The sequence below is a fragment of the Neoarius graeffei genome, chromosome 2 (assembly GCF_027579695.1).
Source record: "Neoarius graeffei isolate fNeoGra1 chromosome 2, fNeoGra1.pri, whole genome shotgun sequence".
Classification (NCBI taxonomy): Eukaryota; Metazoa; Chordata; class Actinopteri; order Siluriformes; family Ariidae; genus Neoarius; species Neoarius graeffei.
The window spans coordinates 7603287-7621661 of record NC_083570.1 but is presented as its reverse complement, the minus strand read 5'-3'; the positions used below and the strand labels follow the sequence as shown (position 1 = coordinate 7621661).

The following is an 18375-nucleotide window of genomic DNA, read 5'->3' as shown; positions in this document are numbered from 1 at the left end:
GATAAACATCCTTTGTGAACGCATTCTAAAAATGCTCTATATAATATATATATATATATATATATATATATATATATATATATATATATATATATATATATATATATATTTTAATATCCACCCAAAAGTATTTTAAAAATTCAGATGTTAAGCCATCGATTCCTGGTGATTTAACATTTTTCATTTGTTTTAATGCAATTTCAATTTCTGTTATAGTTCATTCCTCATCAAGTGTATGTTTGTCTTCATCCAGTTTTTTGATGTCATCATTGATGGGATAAAATAAGACGTCACATTCTGATTTATTTAATTTAAGTTACAATAAAAGAGCCAAATTTCATCCTGTACTCATTTCTGATCTTCTATTATATTATCATTGGTCATAAGCTTACTCATTTTTTTCTGAGTTTGTCTTTGTTTTTCAAGTCCGAAGAAATACGATGAACTTTTTTCACCCTGTTCGATCCATCCAGCTCTTGATCGAGTGGAAGCTCCATTTGCCTTTATTGTGTCCATTTCGTCTATTTGAGACTGCAGTGACTGTAATTCTGAAATGTTTTTGAAGGATAGTTGTGTGTTATTTACTAATGTATTAATATTATCAATCAGATCCTTTTGTTCTTGTCTCCTTATACGTGAAAGTTTTTTACCCATGCCAATTGCTATTTGTTTGACCTTAAACTTAAACCATTCCCATTGACTCCTATCAGACATGTCTAACTCTTCAACCTCCAAAATAAGAGACTTCACCTGATCACAAAATTCACCGTTCTAATAAGTCGTGATTAAATTTCCAGATATTAGGAAGGATCTTATGTTGCTTAGACGTGAATAGGTTTAGACTAATCGTACAATGGTCTGTGAGCGGAGAGGCTGAAATTTCACAATCTAAAATATCATTATACAGCTCACAAGAGATAAGCCAGTAATCTAGTCTCGAACACTGACCGTTTCCTGCAGCATTAAACCATGTATATTGAATACAAGTTGGGTTTGACGACCTCCAAAAATCAATTACATTCGTTGTTCATAAATTCAGTATAATGTGGCTGTAAACAGGTTGTGGATTCCTGTGAGGTATTCGATCTAACCATGAATCAGGGGCTATGTTAAAGTCTCCACCCATTATCACTTTTTCTGAAGTATGTGATGTTTTCAATTCGTTAACAAGTTTACTTCATTCCTCTGTTATGATTTTGGGTACAAATAAGGTTCATTTGGTTGTGCTTAGAACTGTGATATTGGTGAATTGCTCCTAGAGGGAACAAAAGAGTTAACCTGTTGTAATAATAGGTTTAAATCGGTGCAGTTCAATAACCATTTAACCTTAAAGATAATCGTTTACAGACCGGTCTAAAACATAGAAATCAGATTAAAATTCAAAAGGAGAGTGAGAAAGAACTTTATAAATTCATCCATCTTAGGTAGATTATCTAACTGAATTATACTTCATTTCAGTGAGACAACACAGGAAATTTGCCTGAGTAAAATTTACTCAAATTGAAGAACATTTTACTCTGCGTCAGATAACATTTGGTCCCTCTCTAAAAAGAGTAAAAGTTACTCTTTTGGTAGAGCTGTTTTTCTAGAGTCAATTCTGCTCAATTGAGTGTTAATATTTTACTCTTTGTGGTGCTATTTGACTCAGAGTGTCTTAAAATTAACTCTTGTGCCATTTTACTCAGTTCAGAGTTATAATCAACTCTATTGTGAGAAACAGTAAATTTACTCTGCCAAAATGTTCCTCACCCTTGGAGAGGTTTCTGATCAGTTAAGAGTCAAAACTAACTAACCAGAGTAACTCTTCAGAATTGCTGTTACATTGAATTTACTGACATTTTGCCACCTAATAAAATAATGGATAATAACTAACAGACTTTACTAAATAAAAATCAACAAACTGTATACCCATGACTCAGTTTATTTCCCAGGCACTTGCTTTCTTTTTTACAAATCATCCATGACGACATGGAGAAAAAAAACCCCCATTAAAATAGTAAAAGTATTATAAAACACCACAATACAACAAAATTGAATACAAGGAAAAGGGTTTAAGAAAATTGGAGAAAAGCAAGAGAGTTACAAAAAGATGAAGAGAAGTGCACAGAAGGACTGAAAGAAATTCACCGCTCGCTGGCGTGGGGTGAATTTGTGCAACCTACGGCCTTTGCGTCGGGCCCCCCGGACGGTTACTACTGTGGATCCGCCGATTTCTGCCAAGTTTGGGCTCGTCAATGCTAGGTCGCTAGCGAACAAAACTTTCATCCTGAAGGATTTGCTTACTTCCCGGGGACTGGATTTTCTCTGTGTGACTGAGACGTGGCTCGCTGTTGGTGAGTCCAGCGCCCTCACAGAACTTTTATCTGGGGATTGCTGCTATTTTAATTCCCCACGGACCTCGGGCCGAGGAGGAGGAATAGCGACCATTTATAAAAGTCATTATAAATGTAAGCAACTGTCTCTGTCATCCTCTTTTACCAGCTTTGAGATGAGTTTATTTGAACTGGCTCGCCCTCACACAGTGTTGTGTGCAGTGGTCTACAGACCTCCCAAATACAATAAGGACTTTATAAGTGACTTTTCTGATTTCCTGGCTGAAATTATTCCCGAGTATGACCGTGTCCTTATTGTTGGGGATTTTAATGTTCATGTGTGTTGTCCTGATAAGCCAATGGTGAAGGACTTTCTTAACCTTTTGACTCTTTTAATCTAGTACAGTCTGTTTCTGGTCCCACACAAGAATGTGGACACACACTCGATCGTGTTTTATCATATGGTTTGCCTGTTTTTAACTTGGAGATCTGTGACGCAGTGTTTTTGGACCATATGCAACGACACGGACGAGCTTAGTTCATGGTTTCACTCCTCCTGCCAAATTGTTTTACACACTGTGGTTCCATTAAAAATTAGGCAGCCTAAAACTAAATGTGAACCCTGGCTAAATGACACTACTCGTGCTGTCAGACGCCAGTGCCGTAGAGCTGAGCGCAAGTGGAAGAGAGACAAACTGCAAGTGTCTTTTCAAATGTTAAGAGAGTGCTGGCATAACTATCAGACAACTGTGAAAGCTGCTAAAACTGAACATTTCTCTGATATTATTTTGCCAAACTGTCATAAGCCTCGTGTTCTGTTTAAGACTGTCGACTCTGTTCTTAATGCTCCGCAGACCGTCGGTATTGAGGCTTCGCCTGCTGTTTGTGAAGACTTTCTTCACTTTTTTATTGACAAGGTTGCTGGCACTCGGGTTCTAATCTCACATTCTGCATATGACCCTTCAGTCTTTGTCCCCTGCTCAGCTGTCCTTGATAGGTTTGAGTCTGTGACTCTGTCAGATTTACAGGACATTGTTGGTCATTTAAAGCCCTCAGGCTCTCCTAATGATGCTGTCCCCTCTCGATTATTTAAAGAGGTTTTTACTACTGTGGGTCCATCCGTGCTTGCAGTTATTAACAGCAGTTTGTCCTCAGGTGTAGTCCCTAAAAACTTTAAACATGCAGTAGTGCAACCTTTAATTAAAAAAACAGGTTTAGATTCTGCAGTTTTGGCTAATTATAGGCCTATTTCTAAACTGCCCTTCCTTTCAAAACTCCTCGAAAAGACAGTCTACAGTCAATTAATGTCCTTTCTGGAGGAGCACAATATTCTTGAGGTTTTCCAATCTGGTTTTAAATCACTGCACAGCACAGAATCGGCTCTTTTAAGAGTTTTTAGCGATATTCTTTTAACTTGTGATTCCGGTGAATGTGCTGTTCTTGTACTTTTAGACCTAACTGCTGCATCTGACACTGTAGATCATGTTTGATGTTGCCGTAGAGAACGCAGAAGATGCAATGAATCTGATGATGGATAGAATAACTAATGACTTAATGAATGGGAATAGTGAGAACACCGAGCCACTTTTGTGTGCTGACAATGCAATGGAGACTGAGCAAGCTACGTTTAAGAAACCTAAGAGGAAAACGACTAGGGGATCCGCTAAAAATGCAAAGAGATTTGCGAATGAAAACTTGCTTGTTGATACTGATAGTGACGATTCCCCTTTGTGCTCCACTTCTCCTATTGTATATACTCTAAAGATGATCAAAAGTTTCCTGGGGTCTACTAAAAATACCCGAGGGGTCAAAGTGGAAGAGCGTTTTCCAGACACAAAACAATTTAGCATGGCAGTTCAGCATTTTACTGTAAGCATGTGAAAGGTAACTTTACTGAACAAGAGGGTTATAGACTTAATAAATTACTGACAAAGCTCAATCAACAAGCAGATGAAAATGGTGGTAATGAGACAGGGTAAATTTATTGTTTTGTGTTTATTATTTTTGTTTGTTTACTTGATTTCATGCTCTTTCATTTATAGGTGATTTTAAAATAGCGACCCTAAACATCAATGGTGCGAGAGATTTTAGGAAGAGAACAAAATTGAGTTGATGAAATAAAAGCATGTGGATGTCATATTTATCCAAGAAACACATAGCAATGATAAAAACGTTGTTGACTGGGTCAGAGAGTGGGAAGGGAAAACCTTTCTTAGTCATAAAACCTTCACGTTTCCTCCACAGCCCAAAGACATGCGGGTTAGGATAACGTAATATGTATTACTATGTAATTACATTATGTAGGGGAAACCAAAGCACCCGGAGGGGAACATGCAAACTCTGTACAGAAAGGCCCCGTCAGCTACTGGGCTCGAACCCAGAACCTTCTTGCTGTGAGCCGACAGTGCTAACCACTACACCACCGTGCTGCCTGTAATATGTATTACTATGTAATTACATTATCAGGGTCCCTGGAGGTTTTCAGGTTTCCTCGAACCTTACAAACACAGCTGGATACGCAACACTCTCCGGCCCCTGGGCATGAACTGTGATGGAGTGGGGTCCCGGGGTGTGTCCCCACCTCATGCCCAGTGTTCCTGGGACACACTCTGTATGACACTTGTTAGGTTCAACCCAGTTAGAAGGTCAACTTATGTCTCGAGACCACCGCCCTCGTACCACCCAGAGCTCTGGAGGTCAGTCGCAAAGAAAGACAGGAACCCCAATGTAGTTCACATCTTTATTCGCAAGTTCCCCAATTGGACAGGAATACAGAGGGTTATTATATGTGAGTGTTATCTGTTATAAATGACATCACTGTAGAGGGTGTGTGTGTGTGTGTGTGTGTGTGTGTGTGTGTCTATGGGGGTGTGTGAGTGAGTGACATCATTTTGATATCTGTGTCTATTGTGTGTGTGTGTGTGTGTGTGTTGACTTGCGTGCAAGTGAGCATCTTGATCTTGGGGCAGGTCATTGCTTACGTACACCCCTTCAGGTCAGATATACTTAAGATGGTGATAGAATTTTTAAACACAGATATGTTATAAGAAAGTAAACAAAAAATAAGAACAACTTATACAAAGAATATTTCTGGCAAAACAAAGAAATGCTACTTCTAACTTAAAACTATAAAACTATAAAATCACTAAATGCATCCTAGATCTAACAATTAAATCCAACATTCAATCATTTCAGATTCAACATTAAAGAGACTGGTTAACTCTAACCATCTTAAATTACAATCCTAGCTATAAGCTAACTTAAATCATGGCATTAAAATCTAACACATAGTATATGCAGCTCTGAGTGTGTGTTGGTGTGTCTGACATCATATGTAGACCTTCAGGCGCCGTTTAGACACATCTCAATAATACACATTTCTTATCCAAAATAAACTAAATGTTCTTCAACAATGTGGCTGAGGTCATTTTGACTGAACAGACTGAACAGAATAAATCATTCAATCATCATTTTAACTGAAAAATAAATCCTTTAAGTCTTACGATCAAAAATACTTACAATTAATTATAAACCTACATAATAATAAACCGAACAGCACTGGAGTATGACAGTCTGCGGCTGCGCGTGTTTAAAGGCGCATTCATGTAGAGCCTGGCCCTGACTCCGCCCACTCCCACACCTCTGGGCCGTTTCCAGAAAGAGCTGCAGGTGAGTCGGACTTTGTCCTTTACTCCTGTCCTCCCAGAAATAAGGCTGGTTCCAGAGCTCACCTCGGTCCCGGAGCTTCAGGCTCGTCCCCGGGGCTCCCACACGCAGCCGGACAGAACGCCTCGCTGCTGCTGCTGCTGTAGCCGGTCAGAACCACTCCCGCCGCCTCCTGCTTCCGGTTCATGCTGCGCCCCGCATTATTCACGCTGACAATAATAATAATAATAATAATAATAATAATAATAATAATAAAATAAAGGCAACAAAGAGCGAGAAGACACTGTTCCCTAACAACTAGACTCTTCCCTAACAACCGAGCAGAGAAGCTCCGCCCCCTCAGAGCAGGAGGAACAAAGTCTGCTCTCCCTCCGTCAGCATGGGCGGTCCGATTCACTTCACTGAGCCGACTCCTCTGAACAGCCCGTTTCAGTGAATCGTTTCACAGCTGCTTAGTTTAATTTAGTTTAGTTTAGTGTAATTTGTCACAAAAAATATATACACAAAATAACATATAATAAAAAACAAAAAAACGTGACCGGAGAGACGAACAGGGCAGAGCCCCAATTGCAACGTATCCCCTAAGCTCAAAAAAGATATATATAAAAAAAGAAAAAAAAGGGGGGGGGGGGGGAATTCATACAAGAATTGGAATTTGATTTACATAATAAATTAAGAAAAAAAAAGTATACATAATAATTGACAAATCATGGCGGGCTATAGGTTTGTAATAAACCTCTAAAGTGGTCGTTTAGATGGATTCTAAACCACAAGAGATCCTGGCTAGACTTAAGTATATTAGGTAAGCTGTTCCACAACGTAACAATCCTAGGAAAATAGCTGTTACAATAATATTCCTGATTGTGCCTAGAAATTAGGTCAAAGTTGGCTTGATGAAAATTACAGGTATTATAATGCCGAGTGGCAGTTTGAATGAAATGTCCAAAATTACTAGTAACAGTTCCAGTTTTATACTTAAACAAGAGAACTAAATCATGCATTTTTCTACGAAAATCAAGAGGTAGTAAATTAAGCTGGACTAGTCTGTTAACGTAACTGACTTCTCTTGGAGGATAGTTCAATATGAATTTAGTGGCACGCCTCTGAATGTTCTCTATCAGTCTGCAATGCTTTACTAAATAGGGTGACCACACACTTGATGAATATTCTAGTAACGGCCTGACAAGCGCCATATATAACAACTTTCTCGTCTGGATGTCACAAATATCCCTGCCACACAGCCTCTTCACTAGCCCAAGTACCCTATTCGCCTTCGCATACATCTGCTCGATATGACTATTCCATGTGCAGTTGCCAGAGACAAATATACCCAAATCGGAGGTTTCAGAAGAGTGCAATAATACTTCCTCACCAAGATTATATATGTTGAGGGGCCTTCTACAAGATCTTCGCTTGGACATACGCAAAACTTTACACTTAATGGTGTTAAATGTCATCCTATGATCACTGCTCCATAAATGCAAACCATCAAGGTCAGACTGCAACAAAGCTGGAGAACTTACAGAGTCTATAGGCCGGTAAAGTTTGCTGTCATCCGCAAAGAGGGCGAGACTTGATCCATACTGTATGTAGGATGGCATTTCGTTTGCAAAAACCAAGAACAACAGAGGCCCCAATATGGAGCCTTGAGGTACCCCAGATGTTACAGGGTGCCAGTCCGAAAAGGCACCCTCAAGAATGACCCGCTGTTGTCTATTTGACAGATAGCTCGCAAACCACTGGAGGACAGTACCTGAAATACCATGGCGGTGAAGTTTAGTCAATAGGAGGTCATGAGGCACCTTGTCAAATGCCTTAGAGAGATCGAGGTGTATAACATCTACCTCTTGACCTCCAGCAACCATGTCCAGGATATCATGATATACCTCCAACAATTGCATAACTGTTGATTTTCCTCGTAAAAATCCATGTTGCAGATTGTACAGTAGAGGTGCAAGGTGTGGATAGCAGTGATTGAAGACACACCTTTCCAACACTTTTGAGACTATACAGAGCAGGGAAATCGGTCGATAATTCTCTGCCAAAGACGGGTCATCCTTTTTAAAAACGGAAAAGACATTTGGACGTTTCCACAGCGCAGGTACCACCCCATGTGATAAAGATAAGTTAAAAATTTTGCACAGGGAAGGTGCTATCTTAGCTGCTATATTTTTCAGAAGGGATCCTGGGATATTATCAGGCCCACATGCTTTATTAGGATCAAGACTAAGAAGAACCTCCCTCACTTCAGAGACTGTAAGTTCAATAGAGTCCAGTTCTTCTCCGACACCACTAGGGAGCTGAGCACTAGATGGTAGCGAGGCCGTACTTGCCAGATTAAACACAGAACTAAAAAACTTATTCAGGATGTTAGCTCTGTCCCGACTGTCAGTTACAAGTTTATGTCCATCCCTAAGAAAGTTAGGGGAGGGTCTATCAGAAGTAGATGACTTGATATAGGACAAAAAGTGCTTAGGATTTTCTGAGATGGATGCCTTGAGTTTTTCTGCATGCTCTTTCTGGATAACTAAACTCCATGACTGAACATTTACAGTGTCTGTCTTTTAATTGAATAATACTGTCAAGTTTATTTGTATAGCGCTTTTAAAAATAAACATTGTCGCAAAGCAGCTTTACAGAATTTGAACGACTTAAAACATGAGCTAATTTTATCCCTAATCTATCCCCAGTGATGAAGCCTGTGGCGACGGTGGCAAGGAAAAACTCCCTCAGACGACATGAGGAAGAAATCTCGAGAGGAACCAGGCTTCATTTGGGTGGCACGGTGGTGTAGTGGTTGGCACGGTTGCCTCACAGCAAGAAGATTCCGGGCTCGAATCCAGTGGCCGGTGAGGTCCTTTCTGTGTGGAGTTTGCATGTTCTCCCCATTTCTGCGTGGGTTTGCTCTGGTTTCCTCCACAATCCAAAGACATGCAGTTAGGTTGACATGGGGTGGCCTTGGGCTGAGGTGCCCTTGAGCAACCCCTGACTGCCCCCTGGGCTAAATGCAGAGGATGAATTTCACTGTGCTTGAAGTAAAGGTTTCTTCTTCTAAACAGACAACATGAAGTCAGTTTCATTTGATGTTATAAACTCTTCATTGATGGAAATTTGAGTGTAAAACTGTTCATGACAACCGACTGCAGTCCGAAAGTTAGCAAGTCAACTGTAGTCCTCAGCCATAAAAGCATTACTGTAGGCTAAGAGTTCAGAGCGTCCTCCAGGTGTGACTTTCAACTGTCCACATGGGGCCGTCCTCCACAGGAGCGATGCGATGAGACTCCAACCAGACACAGGGCACCAGGATGGATCAGGCAGGTCTGAGGAGCAGAAGAGGTTCAGCATCTCGATCCCAGGACCGACATGTAACTCAGAGGGACAGATTTTTTTTTTTGGGGGGGACAGAGAGAGAGAGAGAGAGAGAGAGAGAGAGAGAGAGAGAGAGAAAACACAGGTTGTTAGGTATGCCCAATGTCACCTGAATAAGTAGGAACAGTATACATATTGCACTGAGTACAAGCAGAGTACTGTGACATCATATTATTTTGTCTACCTCACTGGCTAATTTTAAACACGTCCTGCACACTTTAATGTGTTTCTTTTTGAGCTGGAAACTAAATTTATGACTGTACTCTAAGGAAACACATCAATGTCATAAAGCGGTTAAAGCTAGACGGCCTTTCGATTTCATAAAATCGCTGAAATTTAGTTGTCTCTGAAATTTGGTCGTTGTGATATATATGTTATTTACCAGCTTGGAGGTCCGTATCATGAAATGCTGTGACTGAGGTCAGTATTCAAGGCCGAGGTCACGGTATTTCACCATACGGACCGACCTTAAGCTGGTAAATAATATTTGTATTTTTTTCTTTACCAAATTCTAACAGAAAACGAGAGCACCCGAAAGGGAAAACCGAGCCGAGACGCCAGGGGCGGTCCTGGGGGCGGTCCGACCGGGCAGCCGCCTGGGGCGGCATTGCGGGGGGGGGCACGAGCGCGGGCGCGAAAAAAAAAGGTCCCCCCCAAAAAAAGGTCCCCCAAACCCCCCCCCTGAAAAAAAACAAGATGGGGGGGGGTGAACATTTTGGATGGGGAAGCCCAATACCAAAGTTGCGCAGGTGACGTCATCAGTGTGTGTGTGTGCCTAACTTGTCGTAGCTCCATAATATGCACAATCCCGCCAGCGGAACGTTGTACAGTACAACTTGTACTAGTCATCAAAAAGACTTTACTACCATAGTACTACACTACTATGACATTACACAGAGTCTTAAGTAATACATTACGACTTGATCATTGCCATTCTGGTAACAGAAAATTTATAACGGGCCGTGTCCGCAACGTACAACACACGACGAGAAATGTTTAAACAACCATGTAAAGCTGTTAACATTCTGTTGGCTAATACAGAGCCCAACACGGGGGGGGGGGGGGGGGGGGGGGGGGCACGGTCCCAAAAAAACGGTCCCCAAAAAAAAAAAAAAAGGTCCCCCCAAAAAAAAACCCGAAAAAAAAACAAGACGGGCCGGGGTGGGGGTGGGGGGCGCCAGCAGGGGGTTTCGCCCGGGGAGTAAATCACTCTAGGATCACCACTGTATCGTAGGATATGGACCCGCTCGCCACCCAATCAGAGCGCAGGATTTGATGGAAACCGGACCGCGAAAAAAATTAATATGTTTATTTCTGGAATATCTCACAAAATATCAGGCCATTCTGTGGCTGGGAAGTTATTTAATTTGAATGGATTAAACAAAAAATGTGCATGAAATCACTCAGTCAAGCAAACAGAGGAAGTCCTTGTGTGTGTGTGTGTGTGTGTGTGTGTGTGCGCGCGCATCTACAGGTTTCCCTTTGAGCGTGCACTGACAGTTCCATCATTCTGTTGCTAAATGAACAGCTGATCACACCGAAGTGCTCTCTGAGCGCCCATATTTATTAGTTTGGTCCTGCATTTCCTTTCCTTCGTATATAACATAACGTCTTTTCTTCTTCTCTCTTTCTTTCCGTTACTGTAGTCGGTCTTTCACGTTTCATTCGCACACTCACGTCCTCCGTTTTTCTCTCCTGGTTCAAATTTGTATCCCACAATGTCTTGCGTGAACGGGGAAAGCCCACCACGTGATGTGATGCATGACATAGTATCTTGAATTGGGTCATGGTGAAGCAGGAAAAAATAGCAGAGAATTTAGAGCCACTTGGAGATAAATTCATTAATTGTTCTATTTAAAAAAAAAACACTAATAAAATTGTAAGTCTCTGATTCGAACTGAGTAGCTTTTGGTCACGAAACAAAAATAACTGGGTGTTGGGGAAATTCTTTTTATGACCTACACTTGAAAAATCTGAAAGGTAGGCTCGCTTTAAGGTGATGATACACGGCACAACTTTTTGGGCAATGTTGCCAGGCAACGGGCAACCAGGTGAGATCCAGGACAACTAATTAGAGCAACAGACAATTGGCAACAACCAATCAGATAAGAGCAAATCTGTTGCCAGGGAGACAGATACCGCAAAGATGGACACTGAAACATTTGCAGGTGTCACTTTTGTCTTGGCTTCAGCCTTTATTTATTTCACTCAAGTATAAGTATCACTTCTGGAACGAAACTGAATAGATCCTCTAGGCCAGTGATTCTCAAACTATGGTACGCGTACCACTAGTGGTACGCGGGCTCCATTCTAGTGGTACGCCAAAGAATCACTTAATTAAATATAAATAAAATTAAAAAAATAAAATAAAACGTGAAATACTATCCATAATATCCGAATGGATGAAAATATCTTATCAACCAATGACAAGAAAATGAAAGGAGATACAAATTAAGTTAATAATTTAAAAAAGTTTGCAAGTGCTTCTGGGTAGCCATACGTAGCGTATGTATGCATTCCCGCCGGTTCCGCTGACAGACGGTTATCCGCCATTGGTAGACTAGGCTGTGATGGGAAAAGGTGGAGGTGGCTTTGCTAATTATGACGAGTACGACAAAATTACTGTCATGGCTTAAATCCACGAATGGGAGCATGGATCAGGAGAGAGGGAGAACTGAAGAGGACATGTGTGAGCCGAGCTCAGACGCTAACGACAGTGGCAAAACCAGCCCCAGAACTGCTAGCAAACGGCAGAAACCAGTAAGGAGGAAGTATGAGGAAAAATACATAAAATTGGGATTCATTTGGAGCGGGACAGAGGAGCCGCCCAGGCCGCAGTGTGTTGTATGCGGGGACAGTCCTTTTTTTTACTTAACATTTAAGTACAGTCCAGTTATTTAACTTTTAAGTACATTTTCATTTAATGTTTAAGAACTGTCTTTTAATATTTATTTTAGTACAATGTTTATTTCACTTTTATGTGCAATTAATTTTATTTGATTCATTATTTAAGTACAGTGTTTTATTTTCCTATATTTAAACACAGTGTTACTGTTCAAAGTACTGTGTGTAATGTTACAGTGGCCAACAATATTAAATATACTTGTTAAATAAAACCTCCGCCTTGTTTTTAATGAATACTTAGGCCTACTACGCTACTGTATTTTAATGTTGGTCATTATGATGGTACTTGGAGAGCCAAGTATTTTCTGAGGTGGTACTTGGTGAAAAAACTTTGAGAACCACTGCTCTAGGCAAAAGATAATTCACCATTATTTGAACATTTATAAGTCAAAATAACTGCATTATTCTGTTAATAATAATAAACACTTATTAAGTCTCTTTAAAAATGCTATTAGCCTCAATTACATATGCTGTAACTAATAACTGAGACAAACATCACAAAAACATCATCGTTTAAGTCTCATCTCAGCAAAAAAGACAAAAGGACATGGAGCAGGAGATGCTGCTGAGGATGAAAAGGGTGTGGCAGAACTCCTGAAAGGCTTTTTTTTCTTTTTTAGATCCCGAAGTTTGTACTGTTTTGCCCTCAGGTTCCACAAGTACTCGTGCTCTGTGTGTGAATTAGATCAGACGATAAAAAAATCACGAGCTGCTCATCACTTTTAACTTGACGCAAGAAAGTTAATGTTATCCCTACATAGCTAGCGGTAACTTTTAGCTAACCATGTTAGCCAAAACCATCAGTAGTTCATGAAATCTCATTCAATCTCCATGGAGTGGTGGTTAGCTCAAGGCAGTTTACACTTAGTTGAAAAAAATCGATGTCTTAATTACAACGTGAGCATAAAAATAGATGTCTGTTGGGTTTCTAAGCATTTGATTAGGTACAGTATGTTCACCACTTTGGGTTTATATGTAACATAATTTACCAAGGAATGAGGAGTGGTATTCTGTTGGTTGCACTCTGGAACCTCACCACGAGATGCCACTAAATCCCACATTTTTAACACAAAATGCAACGCTTTGAACATTGACAAAATGACCATCTTTATAAATGCCAGCATTTTATGGGTTGAAAATGGTTTAAAACGCCACCTACTGGTTTAAATCATCCTAAAACTCACAAGGCTGATGCTGATGTAGAGTCAACCATCTCTACATCATGAAACTTTTATTTAAAAAAAAAAGAATGTTAACCCGGGGCGGCACGGTGGTGTAGTGGTTAGCGCTGTCGCCTCACAGCAAGAAGGTCCTGGGTTCGAGCCCCGGGGCCGGCGAGGGCCTTTCTGTGTGGAGTTTGCATGTTCTCCCCGTGTCCGCGTGGGTTTCCTCCGGGTGCTCCGGTTTCCCCCACAGTCCAAAGACATGCAGGTTAGGTTAAGTGGTGACTCTAAATTGACCGTAGGTGTGAGTGTGAATGGTTGTCTGTGTCTATGTGTCAGCCCTGTGATGACCTGGCGACTTGTCCAGGGTGTACCCTGCCTTTCGCCCGTAGTCAGCTGGGATAGGCTCCAGCTCGCCTGCGACCCTGTAGAAGGATAAAGCAGCTAGAGATAATGAGATGAGATGAGAATGTTAACCCCCTCTAACCAGAGGCGAGCAGCCCACCTCCCCCAGGCCCCACCCTTGAGCGCGAGTTTGTGAAACCGTGCTCATTTTCAAATATATGTTGTTTGAGACTCACTGAGAAAGGAGATTCCACCACGTACACCACCCCCAACTCCCTTCTCCAAACTGATAAACTCAAACAGAAATCATTTGCTGTTTATTAAGTTATTTAATAAGGTTTTGTTGTTAAAAATGGTTCTAGTATAAGTTACTGAATAATAGTGTGCATATTATTCTTGCCCGGTTTCTGAATGTTGGTTTACTTTTTTGGGGGAAAAATGAACTACATATTGAGATATTTGGGTGGTGGTGGTGTGTGTGTGTGTGGGGGGGGTGTTGTTACTTGAGGTTATTTGGTTGTTGACAGAACTTGGTAAGGACCACACAATTGTTATTTTGGCCCTGATAAATAATAAATTAAACCATAGAATTGGTTCTACCTAGAAAAGAAGGGTATACTTTCTTTTTCCCATGACTTTAAACCAGGAACCAGAAAATGGGATCTTAACCCTCTGGTTTGGACACAGATGCAAACACAGAGCATGTTCTTCACAGTGGGTAAGTGGAGTAAGTGAAGGTACTGAAACTACTACTAACGAACTAAACACAGCTCCCTGCTAATATTGGCGAGCGAAATATAATGTAAACTCTTCTGCTTCAGCGCTAGTAAATGTAGCTTGCTAAAAATAGATGAATTGATTTCATGTGGAAATAAAACCAGTAGCTATGTTTTGTTTTTAATGGAAAACATTCAGTAAAAACATTGAAATGTGTGTTTGTGCGTCCATGAGTGAGAAAGTGCTGAAGTGTTGTCAAGGTCAAAGTTCATCATCAATTGTTGTAACTCTTTACAAGCCTTAAATTGCCCCATTCCAATTTTTTTGGAATGTGTTGCAGGTCTGAAACTCAGGAATGGATGTGTATTCACAAATGAAATGAAGTTGACCAATAAAACATGAAATATCTTGGGTTCATTCTGTCTGCAATGAAATACAAGTCAAAGTACATTTTAGAAATCACTGCTTTCTTTTTTCTTGTCCCAACTTTTTGATTTCTCATCCCATCTCATCTCATTATCTCTAGCCGCTTTATCCTGTTCTACAGGGTCGCAGGCAAGCTGGAGCCTATCCCAGCTGACTACGGGCGAAAGGCGGGGTACACCCTGGACAAGTCGCCAGGTCATCACAGGGCTCTTTTTCTGATTTGGGGTTGTAAAATCTTTTGCTCCCTCTTCTGGTGATTGTGTGGAACAGCAGCAATTACTGAGATAAACCATGAGGAAGTGATGATTAGATTAGATTAGATTAGATTAGATTAGATTAGATTAGATTAGATTAGATTAGATATAACTTTATTGATCCCTTTGGGAGGTTCCCTCAGGGAAATAAAAATTCCAGCAGCATCATTACAGGATAAACAGAGAATAGAAAATAGAGAAAACTTCAAGATAAATTAAGTATTTACATATACAAAAAAAAAAAGATATGAAAAAAGTCCAGCAGAAGAGGTATTGCACATTATATTGCACATTATATTGCACATTGTCCAGTATTGCTTTCTGTCAGGCTAGGCTACTGCTCCTTCCCGTCCTCTGTCCTCCTGTTCCCCCTCCTCCCCCCCAGAGAGGAGTTGTACAGTCTGATGGCGTGAGGGACAAAGGAGTTTTTGAGTCTGTTCATCCTGCACTTGGGAAGAAGCATTCTGTCACTGAACAGGCTCCTCTGGTTGCTTATGATGGTGTGCAGAGGGTGACTGGCATATCCATAGTCCTCTTCTCTGCCACCGTCACCAGAGAGTCCAGCTCCATGCCGACCCGCCTGATCAGTTTGTCCAGCCTGGATGTGTCCTTCTTGGATGTGCTGCCCCCCAGCACACCACGATGTAAAACAGGACACTGGCGACCACAGACTGAGAGAACATCCACAAGAGTTTCCTGCAGATGTTAAAGGACCGCAGCCTTCTCAGGAAGTACAGCCTGCTCTGTCCCTTCCTGTACAGGTGGTTGGTGTTGCAAGTCCAGTCCAGCTTGCTGTCCAGCCACAGCCCGAGGTACTTGTAGGAATGACAGTGTCTAAAGCAGCTTGGAGGTGTTCAAGATCTTCATTCCAGCTGCACTGGATTGAACCTGGTTTGAAAAAGCATACAGCAGTTGAAGTCTCAACAAAATTAAAGATTCTCTTTGCGCTTTACTCTTCCATGAGAATTTGCTCGTGTATTTCTCCTTGTGCATGTTGGATAAATGTATTTCAGTTGCAACAGAATGAGCTGAGAAACAGGTGGAAACTCATCCTCATTATTTTTCTCATCGAAATTTAACAAGTTTGGTCAGTTAGAAGATTTAAATTGTGATTCAAGACTGCAAGAGTGAAAGTGAACTTTATATTATGAGTCACATGTTGAGTAAACATATTGTTAGGCTACTCAGTGTTCCTTGTAGTCAGATCAGATGAGTGAACATTGACTCATCCAACGCCCATTTTACAACTTAGAATCCACACAACAGAGAGAACCTGAGTGAACTTTAACACTTTACCTGCCATAAATATTATCAACTCAAAATTTATAATCTTGCTGTCAGTAAAGGCATTGAGAATGACAGCGCGAGCCAAACTACAAACATGGCCACTCAGAACTACAACTCCCAAAGAACACAGCACCCTCTGTCACCAGCTTATTGAAATCAGCTGTCGTTCATTCACAACTCATCAGCCGCACTACTTAAGCCTCTATCTCACACACCTTCAATGTGAAGTATGTGTTTTCCAGTCCATACCAAGCCTTTCTATATCTCCCTGACTCTATTATTTCTGACCCTCACTATCTCTATTTATGTTCCTTGTCTCTTCTACATTGCCCTTGTTTGCTTATTGACTGACCCTTGCCTGCCTTTTGACCACACTTCCTGTTTTGCGATTTGGCTTCATTACAAGTTTGCTCCTCACTCTTCCCTGCACATACATCTGTAAGTGCCTGCGCTCTGACAGGATACTTCACCTAGTATGGATGCAGCAGAGGAGGCGAAGCAAACTGCATTGAATGCTCAGGGGCGTTTTTTAGGAGAACATCAACAGAGGCTTCCAGATGTTAACACCCGGATGGTGCAGCTTGCAGTTGTGATGTTGCAGGCCCTCCTCACGCGTCCTGAAGCTTCTCCTAGTCCAACATTACAATTGTCCATTCTGGAGAAATATGCCAGGAATTCTTACTTCATTGCTCCATGTACTTCTCTAACATGCCTAACCTCTCTGATGAACACAAGATCGCTAAATTTCTGTTATTTCTCACTGGCAAAGAGCTACAATGGGCAAGCGCTGTATGGAAAAATGGCGGTGAGCACAATACTTCTTGTGAACATTTCCTCAAGTTGTTCAAAGGAGTGTCTGCCCATGAAGCAGAGGGAATTGAAATTGGCAAAAGTCTGCTCACTATCTCACAGGGTTCCAGAGGAGTCGCTGAATATGCCCTAGAGTTCAGAATGCTCACTATCTCACAGGGTTCCCGAGGAGTCGCTGAATATGCCCTAGAGTTCAGAATGCTAGCAGCAGCCAGCAGATGGAATGATCTGGCTCTGAAAGCGATGTTTTGACAAGGTCTTCCTCCAGAAATTCTCAGTGAGCTGGCGTGTAGAGATGAGCAGCTCACACTGGACTCCCTCATTGACCTAGCAATATGATTGGATCATTTGCTGGCCAACTGGCCCTCGCTCAAGGAGAACTCCAAACCAGTCCAACCCTCTGAGGAAACCACATCTATGGAGGTTTCTCACACCTGTCTGAAACATTTTGAACATGAAAGAAGAAGGAAAGAGGGTTTTTGCTTCTACTGTGGGAGTTCCAAGCACCATATCTACCAATGTCCCATCCGTCCATCTCGCACCAGCCCAGTTGAGAACCCAGCTCATGCGATGAGTCTGGTGAGAAGATTTAATGCCCAGACATTTAAAGTACCTGTGTTGTTAAAATTGGTATCCTCCACACACGTTCTCTCTGCTTTTGTCGACTCAGGGGAGAGGGGAACTTCATCACCAGCACGATCATCCCTAAGTTTGATCTGCCCACAACCCCTCTGCAAAGTCCACTCAGCATCAGGACCATTGATGCAGGACCAATAGTTGACGGTCTCGTCACCACTCACCGCTCCCGTTCACATTCGGGTGGGAGCACTCCACTCTAAACTCATCTCCCTCTACTAATCCACTAATCGAAATGGAAGAAGATTCTCTGGTCAGATGAGACTAAAATTGGTCTTTTTGGCCATCATAGGAAATGCCAAGTGTGGCGCAAACCCAACATCCTGACAAGACCATTCCTACAGTGAAGCATGGTGGTGGCAGCATCATGCTGTGGGGATATTTTTCATCTGCATGTACAGGAAAGCTGGTCAGGACTGAAGGAAAGATGGATTGTACTAAATACAGGGCAATTCTGGAGGAAAACCTGTTTGAGTCAGCCAGAGG

The 18375-nt window shown here is 41.5% G+C and overlaps 1 protein-coding gene across 1 annotated transcript in view; it reads right to left on the bottom strand.

The window, feature by feature from the left end:
• LOC132877956 (tripartite motif-containing protein 16-like) overlaps nt 1–18375 on the bottom strand; it is a 471908-nt gene that overhangs the window by 66906 nt on the left and 386627 nt on the right. The gene's annotated exons all lie outside the window — the stretch shown is intronic.